Source organism: Hoplias malabaricus, chromosome 17, assembly GCF_029633855.1.
Source record: "Hoplias malabaricus isolate fHopMal1 chromosome 17, fHopMal1.hap1, whole genome shotgun sequence".
Taxonomy (NCBI): Eukaryota; Metazoa; Chordata; class Actinopteri; order Characiformes; family Erythrinidae; genus Hoplias; species Hoplias malabaricus.
This window is the reverse complement of record NC_089816.1, coordinates 9,239,312-9,252,592: the sequence shown is the minus strand read 5'-3', so window position 1 is coordinate 9,252,592 and position 13,281 is coordinate 9,239,312. Positions and strand designations below refer to the sequence as shown.

Genomic DNA, 13,281 nt, shown 5'->3' with positions numbered 1-13,281 from the left:
TGATGTGAGCTGCTGTTCTAGCTTGTGCTGTTGCTTTTTGTTCACAGTAGGGATGATGCACAACCAAAAATAATAATCTGACAGATCAGATAAAAGCAAACGCTGAAAATTGTGATTAAATAAATGATTATATATGAGTTACATTTACTCTTTTTTTACTATTGCTCAGACAAAAAGTGATGGTTTTTAATCTTTTAGATGCAAAACAGCTCCTCTTCTAGCTCTCTCACTCACACACATACTCACTCATGTTTATGAACTGCTCCACATCAAAGACACTGTATCCATGTTTTTTAGAAATAACATTTTTCTTTTTACATTAACATTTAACATTTTTAAATATACTGTATCAATGAGAGGTGGATTGGCGACTCAAAAAGTGTCCGTAGGTGTGAGTGTGTGAGTGAATGTGTGTGTGTCTGTTGCCCTGTGAAGGACTGGCGCCCCCTCCAGGGTGTATTCCCGCCTTGTGCCCAATGATTCCAGGTAGGCTCTGGACCCACCGCGACCCTGAATTGGATAAGCGGTTACAGATAATAAATGAATGAATCAATGTATCAATGAGGAAATTAAACTACTTTTCGATCGGTACCCTTCTTGTGCCAACATTAAGTCAGTAATTAATTTTTTTGTGTTTGTGTTTTGGTGAAGACAGTGTCTGTATCACATACTGCCTGGACACTCCTCTGACTTTACAGCTCTATGGTGTATTCCAGACTTCAGTCCCTATCCTGATACATGCTGAATGTACTAAGGCTCCACAGCAGTTCTGTCAGTAGCTCAATACAGTTGGGGAATTCTGCCACTGATTCAACATTTCTGCATAATTCAGTCACTGAGACATAAATAAAGTCATTCTGAGTTTGATATGAAATGGGGTACTGTAGAGAAACCTGCCCACTCACATTTCTTTCTAGGGTTGGAGACAGTACTTGTGCTGTCTACGGCACAAATAATGCTGTGTTATTTACAGTCTAAAAAAACAGCGAATCTACTGATTTCCTCTGAATGTCTTGGTCAGACTGTTTTACCTCATTACACCCTGTACCTCTTTGTCAGAAATGGGTTTTAAAATATGTTGTTGCACAAAGTATTATCATAAAACTTTCATAAAGCAAAGTCTCTGGCTTCTAACAGTGTATTCAGAAAGTACTATTTAGTTTATTTAGCTTTTGTGCGGTAGATCTTACAGGCATTAAAGGTGCATTGCTCAGTTTCATTTCATGTCTTGCAAATTCAGATAAGCTGCAAAATATGAAGAATATGGATTGAAAAAGTTAAGTTGGCAACAGCATTAGCACATATGCATTCTGTTCCTGGGAAAATCTGTTTCACTCATGCCCCATATAAAGCATTCACCGTTGTCTTTGCATAGAAAACCTTGTTATTGTAATTCACCTACTTAGCAGCTAGGGGTCAGATGTCTTGAGCCTTGACTAAAGCAACTTAGTTCATTTTATTACACATTTTTCATTATTTACTTGGGTATTGGATGTAGGATATTTCTTTAAACAAATGCTGATGTTGTTGTTGTTTCACTGATTAATCGATTTATGTGTTATATTTTTAAACAATCCATGCTTTGTCTTTCCAAGATTCTGAAATGTCTAATGACAATGTAACTTACAATTCTTAAAAAAAAAAAACAACAATAAAATAGCCACTATATGTACAGAAAAATTCAAAATGGCAACTAATTATTGTCAGTTCATTAACAATGTGAATCTGAATCAAATGTTATAATCAAATAAACTTATTTACATAGAGCTCAGCTTCTCTACAGAGATACATTGAGTCCCAGTCATTGAAGATCTGAAAGGCCCTCAGACACACACTGGACCAAGAATCTCATACAAAGGATCCTTTAGGGACTGCATTTTTTCCCCCTGATTGCTGTCTAAAGCCTTTTTGCCCTTTCATTTGACTTGGACTTAATTCTATTTTTACCTCTCATCTGTGCATGTGTAATCAAGCAATGTGGGAATTATGTGAGTTATTGAGCATGAATACTGATGTGACCACTTGAATTCAGGGTTCAAGTGACTGCTGGAAGCTGGAGTACAGAGGGATATTTGATTCAGTAGGAGCAGGCTATAATCTTTAATGCACAGCATGGAGGGTAGACTTACTCAAGCTGGAATCTACCGCCCACAGTAATTGCCATTCCGAATTTTGCATGCACTCAGCCTGGCCCTCACAGTTGACACCCTCAGCTGCACTGGAGCTTCACAAACTTCCAGCAGTGTGTCAGCTAGTGAGATCCTACTGCATTTTACACACTGGAACTAATTGTCTGTGAAAGGGGTTTCAGGCCTGCGTCACGCATTCCGAGAGCACAAATGAGTGCACGAGTTGTTTATGTTGGGATTTGGGGGGGAAAAAAAAGTTGAGTTAAATACCTACTTGTGCAACGTTTGTCCTCTCTGAGTGGTTATATAATGGGGTTAGCAGTCAGCAAATGTTCCAAGGAGAGATTTTCCACTTTGAAATCTGCTTTTAATGGAGGGGCTCCAATGTGGTCTAAAGCAAGAATGTGGCATTCACTCCTGCTCCATGTGACTGCTGCAGTTTAATAGTGTTACTTCAAATTCATTAACTTTCAGTCCTTTATTTTCTTGTATTGCAGAATATATACATACAATGGTATACAGTCCATAGACAAGCTCAAGGATTTTTCATTCCTCTAAGAATGCAAGTTACAGGCGTTCATTGTGCAGCATAGAATCATAATTACTGTTATTGCCAAATTTGTTTTTCCTATATAGAACTTTCCTGTGATTACCTTGTTAATCATAGCAGCAGAACTGTTCATATATTGACTGATTCAACGACAGACCTCATCCAGGCATCACACACTCACACCTGTGCACAGTTTTGGACAATATTGGACTGCCAACATGTATTTTTTCAACTGTGGGAGGAAACTGGAGCACATGGAAACCCACACAGACATGGAGAAAACACACTAAATTCCTCACATCATTAAACCCAGGACCCAAGGAGCCTGGAACATCCTGGCTGAGACATGGTCTGCAAGATAGATGGCAAGTGAAGTATTTGTAACAATTTCATATAATAACATTATGTAAATGAGCTTAAGAGTCATAACTGTTCACAGTCTTCATGCGTGTGTGAACAGTTCTGACTCTGACACTAGTTTTCTGTAGAATGAAACATTTCCTGTCAGATCACTCTGAATGGCTCTGCTGTGGCTATTCAGAAAATCAGGGGGGAAAAAATCAGTGGGAGTCCCCTTTAAGATCAGTAGTTCACTCATTCATCTTCAGTATCTCCCTCATTCTGATCAGGTCGCACACTCACACTGAGTCTCTTGTATACTCACACCTGTGGACAGTTTCACACAGCCCATCCACCAGCATGTTTTTTTGGACTTTGGGAAGAATGTGAAGCAGCCAGAGTGGTCAGGGGAGGACACCCCAAACTCCTCACAGGCAGTGACCCAAGGCGACGATCGATCTCATGACCCCAGGACCCTGGAGCCACCGCTTGTGCTATTGCAGTTTTTTAGCTTCGATTTTTCTAAGAAAATACTAATATTTCAGGTTTCTCTATTGATGTTGGAAAAGAAGTGGCAAAGTGGCCTGGTATAATTATAATAATAATAATAATAATTATTATTATTATTATTACAAAATAGAAATATCCAAGAATATTAGAAGTGTTCTAACAGACAAATAATTGAGCAAAAATTCAGGAAAGAGGGAAAGAAAGGGCACACCAAAGTGGTCTATTTTTAATCGCTCAGTGTAAAGTCACATGTCCATGCTCTTGGGCGGTCTTCTTGAACTGAAGACTAATGGAGCGTTTAATAAGAAGCCACTGACTCTAGATTTCTATTTATTTATTTATTTTTGCTGCACGATTTAAGGTGGTACGGAAAATTCTGAGAAGAAGCTAAGTTTGTTTTATAGTGGCAACGGCCCATGGACCATATACTCAAACACACACACACATGTACACTGCCCTGTGCTGCCTGCACATTTCATTAAAGCGCACGTAACTACAGTAACACACTCCTGGCCACGAGCATGCCCTCGTGCACTGTGCGAAAGAATCCAGGGCTCCTCTAAGTGCGAGGGGAGAGTCCCAGAAGGAGTGTGTTTGTGTGTGTGTGTGTGTGAGAGAGAGTGCATGTTGTGTACATATGCCTGTGTGTATGTGTTTGGGGAGGTGGGGTTGCTCGGTAAAATCTCTTCCCGTGGGATGGTCACGTGTCCTCGGGGAGTGTGTTACTTCAGGAGGCTGACGGAGGCGGAATATGGTCCGAGTGCTCGCGCATGGTGGACAGTGAGCGAGACCACCAGCTTCTCCAGCCTCATTTACACAGCCACGGCACCAGCGTAGAGTGGACTCGCGGTCACGCTCAACTTTCTGCCGCGAGGAACCGCGTGAGCAGCACGTCTAGAGTGGACTGACAGAGCGAGCGCCTGTGCGCGTGAGGTAGGCGAGCTTTGGGTTCGGATATGTCTGTTTACAGCTCGCGCGATAGAGACGCGTAAGTGTACTGCAGTGTTTGTGTGGTGAAACTGTATGTGTGTGTGTGTGTGCGTATGTATGGGTGCTGGATTTGCCCAGCTGTTGCACCTCGTGCGTATATGTGTGCGCCCGAGCGTGGAGAGGCTACTACGTACGCTTTGGTTACTATCTTTTATAAACATCATTTAGACTAATTGACGGAACAAGTAACCGTTCAGCAACAAGTTGCCTTGGAATGTTATTTCCGTTGCAACAATAATATAACATCAGATAGACAACAGATATAATATAAAATCAATAGAAAGTTATTATTCTTCAGTTCTATCTCATCTTCTATATTTACATTTCTGTTTCCTCCTTTCTGTCTGTTTCTGACTGTCATAGCCTGTGTAAATCAATTCTGATTGGCTGCTTCATTCTGCGGTGTAACACTCTTTGTAACTTCAGAAAGAATGGGTGGGGCTAAAGTGCTCTAGGCTGAATACTGATGAATAGACTGAATGATACAAGATAAGATGATGAATATCATGCACCTACACATAGGCATTTATTGACAGGGCCCAGCCCGCTTCCCGCATTCTAACAGCCCTACCTCGCAAGATCTTCAAGCCCATGACACCTGCAGGAACAGGGAGGGCTGGCATTCCAGACCCACCACCTTCCAATTTCACTAAAGTATTCTTTTAACCATGTTTCCTTGGCCTCCCTGTTGACTAAGGTCATGCTCAGCCGTGCTGGTCTTATCAGTGCATGCTCAGAGCCATCAGTTCCATAGTGATTTTACCCATGCCCTACATGTATATAGGTGCAATGATTTATGAGACATCAGTAAAACAATGTCCCCATGTCTTCATATATCAACTGCACAGACTGTGGAATGGACTGACTTTTTTTTTTTAAAGAAAAAAATAGCTGACTACATCAAAGTAAGGAAAACCCTGTTTTCTGTCTTCTGGACCCTTTAGGACTAACAGCAAAACCCCAGTGATGAATGAACATGCCCCCAGTGATGATTTAACACATGCAGCTCACATTGAGGTCCCAGAAGAGCTCTAAAACAGTGAATATATTTCTCCAGTGTTCTCCAGCTCTGACTGCTGCAGCATATGTTCATATAACTGATTATTGTAGGATTGATAGCAGGTAATAAATGCTGAAAAAAAGCGTGCCGCTTAATCAGGTCATTGCAGGTGACTCTAAACCAGTTCACCTGTTCAGTTCACCTCTGTCTGAACTTCTACAACTTCACATATCATTAATCCCCATAGACTTCACAAGTAACACCTGCCTCTTCTCGCTGTAGGTGAACTATTTCCAATGAGCCAAGTTCAAACAAGAATTGCTCTTTGAATCCATTCCAAAATGTGTTAGATCTTTATTATGAGTTAAATCGTATGACCTCTAATATGCATTCCCACTTGTGATAATATATATATTTACATATAATATTGAATATCACATTAATGTATCACTTAAATAAATATTGATATCATGCAAATTTTTATTTCTATGTGCGTGATTTTTACTGGTTTTCCTTTGTTTTTCTTCCTTTTTTGCACAAATAATTAGTTTAAATATGTATTGAAAGAAAAAGGATTGCACTTAATTGTATACAGCATAAAAAAGGAAATCACTAACTTATTAATGGTGCACAGACATATATTTTCTTATAGTTACCTCTGTGGGCACTCACAAAAAAAACAAACGGAATGGGACACCCTGGAGCAGCTGCACATGGGCAGCCATGGAAACAATGGGGAAGGATATGAAGCTCATCATTACTGGGCTGAGGAGTATTGGATTTGTGTTTTCTTGAGTGATCCATTCAGTCAGTACTTGTTTGAGTGGAGTGTATGTGACTGAATGCCACCCTGTCTTCCTATCCCAACAGAAATGTTCAGGACCACATTATTGTGCAAGCTAGAAATCAGCATACTGCACTGTGAATATGTAATCAATGTCATACTCATAGCTCTGCTAGCTGTAAGCTATATCAACAGAAGGCCATCACCTCTGTCACCAGTTGTGTTACCTCAGTTTAAAACAGCAAAAATGATATGACATCCTCCTTCTGCTGCTGACATTTCAGCCACAGTCTTTAAAATGTGACTTTTTTTCCCTTTCACTGTGGTGGCAGCTTTTCCTCTGGGTTTCATATTTAGCCAAAGGGTGGGTGTCTCGGGTGTCGTCAAACCTTACGTGGCTATTTGGATTAAGGTTTTATTTAGATAGTTGGCGTAATGAATGTGAATCTATTGCGTGTTGTTTGCCAATGGATGGAGAGTCCATGACAGCTGTTGCTCCACCCAGATTAGCCTCTGTGCATATAGTCCTTAGTCCTTTACACTAAGCATTTCTCCTTGGTGGCTATCTCCACAGCCATCTGTCATATCCTTTGTTTGCTGAGGGAGGTACTGTTTGAATTTTAATGAGCTGGACAGCTCGGGTGACGCGCTTTGTCCGAGAGGAAGTACCTGGCATTAGGACGTGAGGTGTCTGTCAGCAGCCCCACTACCAGCCCTGCCTGGCTCATGTGGTGCACTTAAGCTACCACTAAGCACTTATAGCAGGGATGATCTACTCAGTTTTAAACCTTGCCCCCAGTTTATTTTGGCTTTTTTCAACTTCCTGTCGGGATTTTCAGGGTTATTTTTAGACCAGGAGTAAAACAATTTGAGCCATTCTCACTATTACAGGTCAGTGAAGCACTACAATGATTTTGAAGGTGTAATGTTATGACAAAAATACTACCCAGTGTTAACAAGGCTGTTGGTGAGTACTGTTTGTTTATTTGAGCTGGAGGTCCGTCAGGTGCCTCCCTTATAACTCCAGATTATGTGACAGAATATGTGACTACTAGGGTTTAACAAATATCAAGATAATCAGTCAGCTTGGCCACGTTAAAGTTGCATTTTATTGAGAACATAAGAAAATAAAATAAAGTTTTTGCAATTGTTCTTATGGCAGTTAATCCTTTAAAATGGGAGTGCTGTCACATGGCCTTACAGTGCCATTTTCTTTGAGTTTCTTTTCTTTTCACTGTGAAAAAATTCACTGTGACATTTTTTCCACTTGCCAGGGATCTTAACTTTTCTCCCCCACTGTCCTTAAAACACCAGAGGGAAGAAGTTTTTCGATATTTGAAAGTGCAGAAGGTAATTTTCCATGGCTGACCTGGTGTGTCGAATGCATTTCTCAAGGCTATGATGGTGCTATTCTTATCACAGGGATGGCGGTCTCACTTGGGCTGGAAGAGCTGGAGGGTGTATCTGCAGAGAGTGTCTTCCATCCACAGTCCCCAGTGCCAAAAATCCAAGAGGAGATAGGGCTGGAGCCCATTAGTGGTGTTAACTCCTCATCAGGGGTCTGTTATTCAATTAGAGGGTCTTGAGTTCATGCAGAGCTAAACGCTTTACGTAAGTGCGGCCCTGGGGCTGATTGATTAACGGTTTTTGTAATTGGCGTCACTGTAATTTATTCTACTGTGCCAAGAGGCTGAGGAGAAATGGACCGGGAACGGAAATCTTTTCATTTCACTCTCAGTGTGCAAAGGTTGAAGATGAAGGACTCCTGCGTTTTCCAAGAGCATTGCAGGGAAAGCTCTCAGCTCAGCTGGCCACGAAGAATCTTAGAATGAAGTGGCTTTGAAAAGGCAGTGACATCAGCAGCAGCCGAGGCATTATCACTCTAGCCAGTGAACTATTCATTGTGCCTTGGTTATACTTAGAGGGGTGATTTAAACCCTTGTTTATTGTTCTCACCTTACACATTCAGCACTCACTGAATGATGACTCAATGGAGCCTAGTATACTGTAGCCATGGAAGGCAACCATAGAACTGATACTGGCACTTTTTCCAGAGATGCATGCAACTGCGCTAAAAATGTTAGCGTTGTGAGAGGTATTAATTTGGCCTCAGTGTGAGGCTGACTAAAGTGAAGTTGTTTTTGGGTTTGTGAATTTGCCCTAAATGTCCAGCTTTGCCCCGAGCCATATGTCAGATAAGAGTCCTGGGAACACTATGCCAAAGACTGCCAAGTTCATCCTAGCATAACATTAATTTTTAGCATTCAGCAGCTAACCAGAGTCCTTCACTTAGAAATTTCTGGATGTGGCAGTTTCAGTTGTAACATGAAGGCCAGCATAAATCTTAAAACAGAGGTTTTCCCAGCTGACTGTCATGGTTGTCTGCATCAGAGAATCACCCAGAAAGAGTCTCAGTATGATTCTTTCCTGCAGAGTTGGAGGTCAGAAGGAAACAATTTGAAAGTATTAAATTCTTACAGAAGTCAAATTTACCACAGCACCTGAATACCAGAACATGTAAACACACACCTGCTAAGCCTGGTCTGGCCAGCAATGGGCAGTTTCCCACCAACACCACATCTAGCAGGTCTGAAGGAATGGCCTGTCATTAAAATGTGGTCTTGACACTTTTAGATTATTTAATGTCACTTTTGATACCACTGAATTGTACCCACTCTACTCCGCTCTGCTCTCTTTTTTGTCCCAGTAATGCTAAGCGTTGTTTTATATAGTTGCGATAGTTTAATAGTTTTATAGTTTAATAGTGCAAATTCATGTGTTGTTTTTATTGTTCAGGACTGAACACAATTTAACTGTGCATCAGTTCACACAGACTAGTAGAGTTATTCCGTACCATCACTGGATTTGAATGACTCAAACTCTTCAACAGACCATGGTGTAATTTTACAAGCTGCCATTTTGTGTCAAATAAAAACTAATGTTATTTCTACAGTAGTTTGGAGATTTTACCAAAACCAAATTTCTGCTGGATGTCTAATATTTCATCATGATTGACATGTCTCTCTAGCCACTCCATCACATTTAGTCCATACTCAGCTCACTTGGAACCATGAGTAATCAGGGACTGAAAAAAGTACCCGGTTCCATGTACCAGAATTGCTTGGAAAATGCAATGGAGATGCAAAAAGACAGAGTAGAGTCAAGTGCAGTAGAGTAGGCACCATGCAGTGGAAAAGCACCAAAAGATTCCGGGTAATTTTTCTTGAAAGTGTCCTGTTAAATCTGCCACTGTGGTCACTTCTGACCTTGTGACCTGGTTAATCATTTCCTGTAGTCTCTAGTAATAATAAGCTCTTGTTCAGCACGGTCTCTATAGGCAGCGTGTGGTTACAATATATGTGCTGCTTCACTACTGTAATCCGAGGACAAAACAATCTTCATATATGATTAATTTCAATTAGACCATCTTAAATTCTGTTTACATCCATTGCTTCATCAAGTGTCATGTCCCTGATGTAATGGTCTTCAGATGAGCACCAAGAACCACTGTACATTTTTTTTTATAACTGTCGCTTGATCCTCAGCAAGGTGTTGTGCCATTTTGTCTTGCGTGAGAGAACCGTACGCTGTCTTGCTTGTTATGCACAGAGCCCAAATGCCTTAAGTTGTCACTTCTCTCCTGCTGAAATAATTACCATGGCTGTAAGCTCATTAGCCACAATGCACATTAGTGTCACTTAAATGAATACAGAGGCATTTTTCCAAGCTGAGAGGAACAGAATGACTGTCAGTATCACAGCACAAAATCAGACAACCTCACTTGCCTGTAAAGAAGCTCAGAAAAAAAACCTCTCTGGTGGTTTGGAGGTGGGTGGCATAGGAGAAATTAGGGGCAAGGTTAGGATAGGTCGTGAGATGGACCTAACAAATTCCTTCAGGGAAGAGTCATCCTGTCGTCTGCTTTTGTATTTTTCCATCACTGTGACAGAGCTGGCCAGTGACTCACTTATTGGCCTCTTGCTTCTTTGGTCTTGACTGGAGGTAATGAAGGCTGAAGGTTTCTATAGTAAAGAAAAATCAAAGAAGAGATCTCTAATAGCTCTGTGGTTTCTTCAGTGCAGTCCGATAAACAGACATAGGAGATATGTTGCTGCTTAGATATTTCTCTCTATAATATCACATATGTCTCATCTTGAGTTTTAGGAGAGATCTCAGTAAAGTCTCACATCTGCTCAGATGTTCTGAGGTTTTAACACAAACATTTCTCATCCAAGTCTGAAAACCTTCTCAGTTGTAAATGTTGTAAATGATATTATAATGTCTATCTGGGACAGATGTATCTAATATCTCTTTTTAGTCTCATGTTATTTATCCTGAGGGATTTTCGGATAATTAATATTAAGTTTCCAGAGTCATCAAAAGGGAACATTTGAGCTTTAAAATTTTCCTGGTGTTATTAGAGAGCTAGAACTGTTTTTTTTTGTTGGTTTTTTTTTTAACAGGATGGAGCCTGCATAAGCACGGTCCACAGTCAGTACAGTGTCAGTAAAAGTTCTTTGGTGCCTCAAGGTTTCACACCTCCATTGTGTCAGTTTCACTGAAAGCTTGAGCTGAATCAGACAGGCAGCTTGTCATAAACTTTTTACAGCAACGGGTCAGTCATGTCACGCCCTGGCTGATAAAAATAGCAAAGATGTGAAACGTGTTGTAATTCTCCAACAGGGACAGCTTAAACAGCTCAAAGTGCTGTTCTCATTGTTTTGTCTGCTGAGCCTAACAGCAGGGTGAGCGTTGTCCAGACTGCAGCCATGACAGACTGATTAAGACAAAACAAGACAATGTAACAATGACCTCTGTGAAATGTGTTAGATTAGAAACAGTAGCACTGTGCACAAGTTAGATACCCCTTTTTTTGTTTGTTAAATGTTCACTCAAGAGGTAAAAAATTGATAATCTAGTTTAAGTAAAGGGAAATGAGTGATACAAACGGGGATTACAATAAATCAAGGAAATGGGCTGATTCCACCATTGCAACATATGAGTTTGTGAAATTTCTTCCCTCCTAGATATTCCAAAATCAACTCTGAGTGGTATTACTGAAAGGTGGAAGAATTTAGGAACCACAGCAACTCAGCCATGAAGTGGAAGCCCACAGTTACAGAGCAGGGATTCTGAGTTTGCACCTTTTGACCAAATTAAGTCCATCCATCCATCCATCCATTATCTGTAACCGCTTATCCAATTTAGGGTCGCGGGTGGTCCAGAGCCTACCTGGAATCATCGGGCGCAAGGCGGGAATACACCCTGGAGGGGATGCCAGTCCTTCACAGGGCCCAAATTAAGTCTGGTTCTTGAATTGGGTCCATTTAGAAGTCTTAGAATATTGGTGTTGTCCTGTGAACCGGCCCATGTTTGCACCAGGGGAAACAAGGCTGTGTCACTTCACAGAGCTACTGTCTGTTTTACCCAGAACAGTGCCAGAGCCATAGATAACCCTTATCCATTGTTTACAGCAGGTTCACCAAATAATGAATGCACCTCAACTTATGCTGACCACAGCCCCCAAAAAACAAACAGATAGAGCATTTCCCTTGTTTTTATTTACTTGAAATTCCCTGAGCTAGACCCTCTCATCCAACATCAGAGTCTGACCTCACAAATGCTCTTTTGGATGAATGGACAAAAATTCTCACACACTCCAAAATCCTGAAGTAAGCCTTCCATGAAAATTGTAAGCCGTTATCGCTGCAATGGGAGGGGGGGCTAACTCTGTGTTAATGCCTATGGGTGCAGAATAGGAAGTCTCCTGTATAAATAGAATAAAATCTCTTGTAGGTGTAATGTGTCTCAATACTTCTGTTCATAAAATGTAATGAAGGGTGATTTCTGACTTTGAACAGTTCCTTAGGTGCCGTGGTCAGATGTCTGTGAATAGACCCTTTCTTTTAACCATTGGAAATTTAAAGGAATATAAAGCTACTCTTCTAATTATAGGCTCATCCTGAACCATATGTTCCAACAAAGGGCCATTTAGAAGCCTTTATATTAAAGAGTGTCTCCTCAAGCCACCTGTTTCTCCTTAGAGTCCTTTGTCTCATATTTGATTTGAAGGCTATCATAATAACCATGTAGTCTAGTTTCCCCATAGAAATATAGCTATCTGTGTCTCCACGTCTTGCTGTCGTTTCAAGCGTTCTTTTTTTATTCCGTCAATGTCAACTGCGTGTCCTCTACGAAATGGGTTTTTGCTCTTGTTCCAAACTGCTGTTATGATGAAAATGGCCTAGATTTTCAAACAAGACTTTGTGAGGGTAGCATTGTAATGCCAGAGCTGGAGCTGTAACATGCAATCTTCTCTGCATCTTATTTATCATGCATATTTCATTAAGCTTTTAAAATATGCCATGTGACAGATTGGCAATGGGTCTGCCAGCCTTTTACCTCTGTTTCCGCAAACGTTAACTCTGCTGATGAAGAGCTGAGCAGTTTGTCAGATACATATTGCTGCACATCTGAGGCCATTGATTCCATTACAGACCGAGCTCAGGCCTCAGACAACATCCATAAGCTAATTGCGGTGCCTGCCTTTCTGCAGTCGTTTTGAGTTACTCTGTAGAAAAGCACTGGTTCTGAGAAGAAAACTAATTGCCCTGCTAGCAGCAACCTTCAGCTGCTGGTCTGTCCCTCATCCCATGAATGGGAGATGGATTATTTGCATTTGGCTGGAAAGGTTACAGATGCATACAATTAGCATATGCCAACACAGCTATTAAGCCACTTCCAGTTAGTCATTTTTCTCTGACTTTCATGTTGGCTAAATTCCAGTAATTTTCTCATGAAAATGATGTTATATGCTCTTTTCCCCTCTCTGAGTCTGCTGTCACATTAGTGTCTCCAGTGACTCGTGAGAAAGTTGTCTAATTAAGGGCTTTGTTAAATGTCAGTGCCACAGTTGAACCTTCAACTCTATACCATTTAGCTACAATGAAGTCAGTCTCTCAGTGGGCTAACGGCCACT

The 13,281-nt window shown here is 40.9% G+C and overlaps 1 protein-coding gene across 1 annotated transcript in view; it reads left to right on the top strand.

Annotated features, from left to right (window-relative positions):
• The first annotated feature begins 4,346 nt into the window (after positions 1–4,346).
• The window catches only part of mid2 (midline 2), a 133,687-nt gene continuing 124,752 nt past the window's right edge, over positions 4,347–13,281 (top strand). Inside the window, exon 1 of the mRNA XM_066649704.1 lies at positions 4,347–4,461. The gene's annotated coding sequence lies outside the window, so the exon portion shown is untranslated. The remainder of the gene's footprint in view (positions 4,462–13,281) is intronic.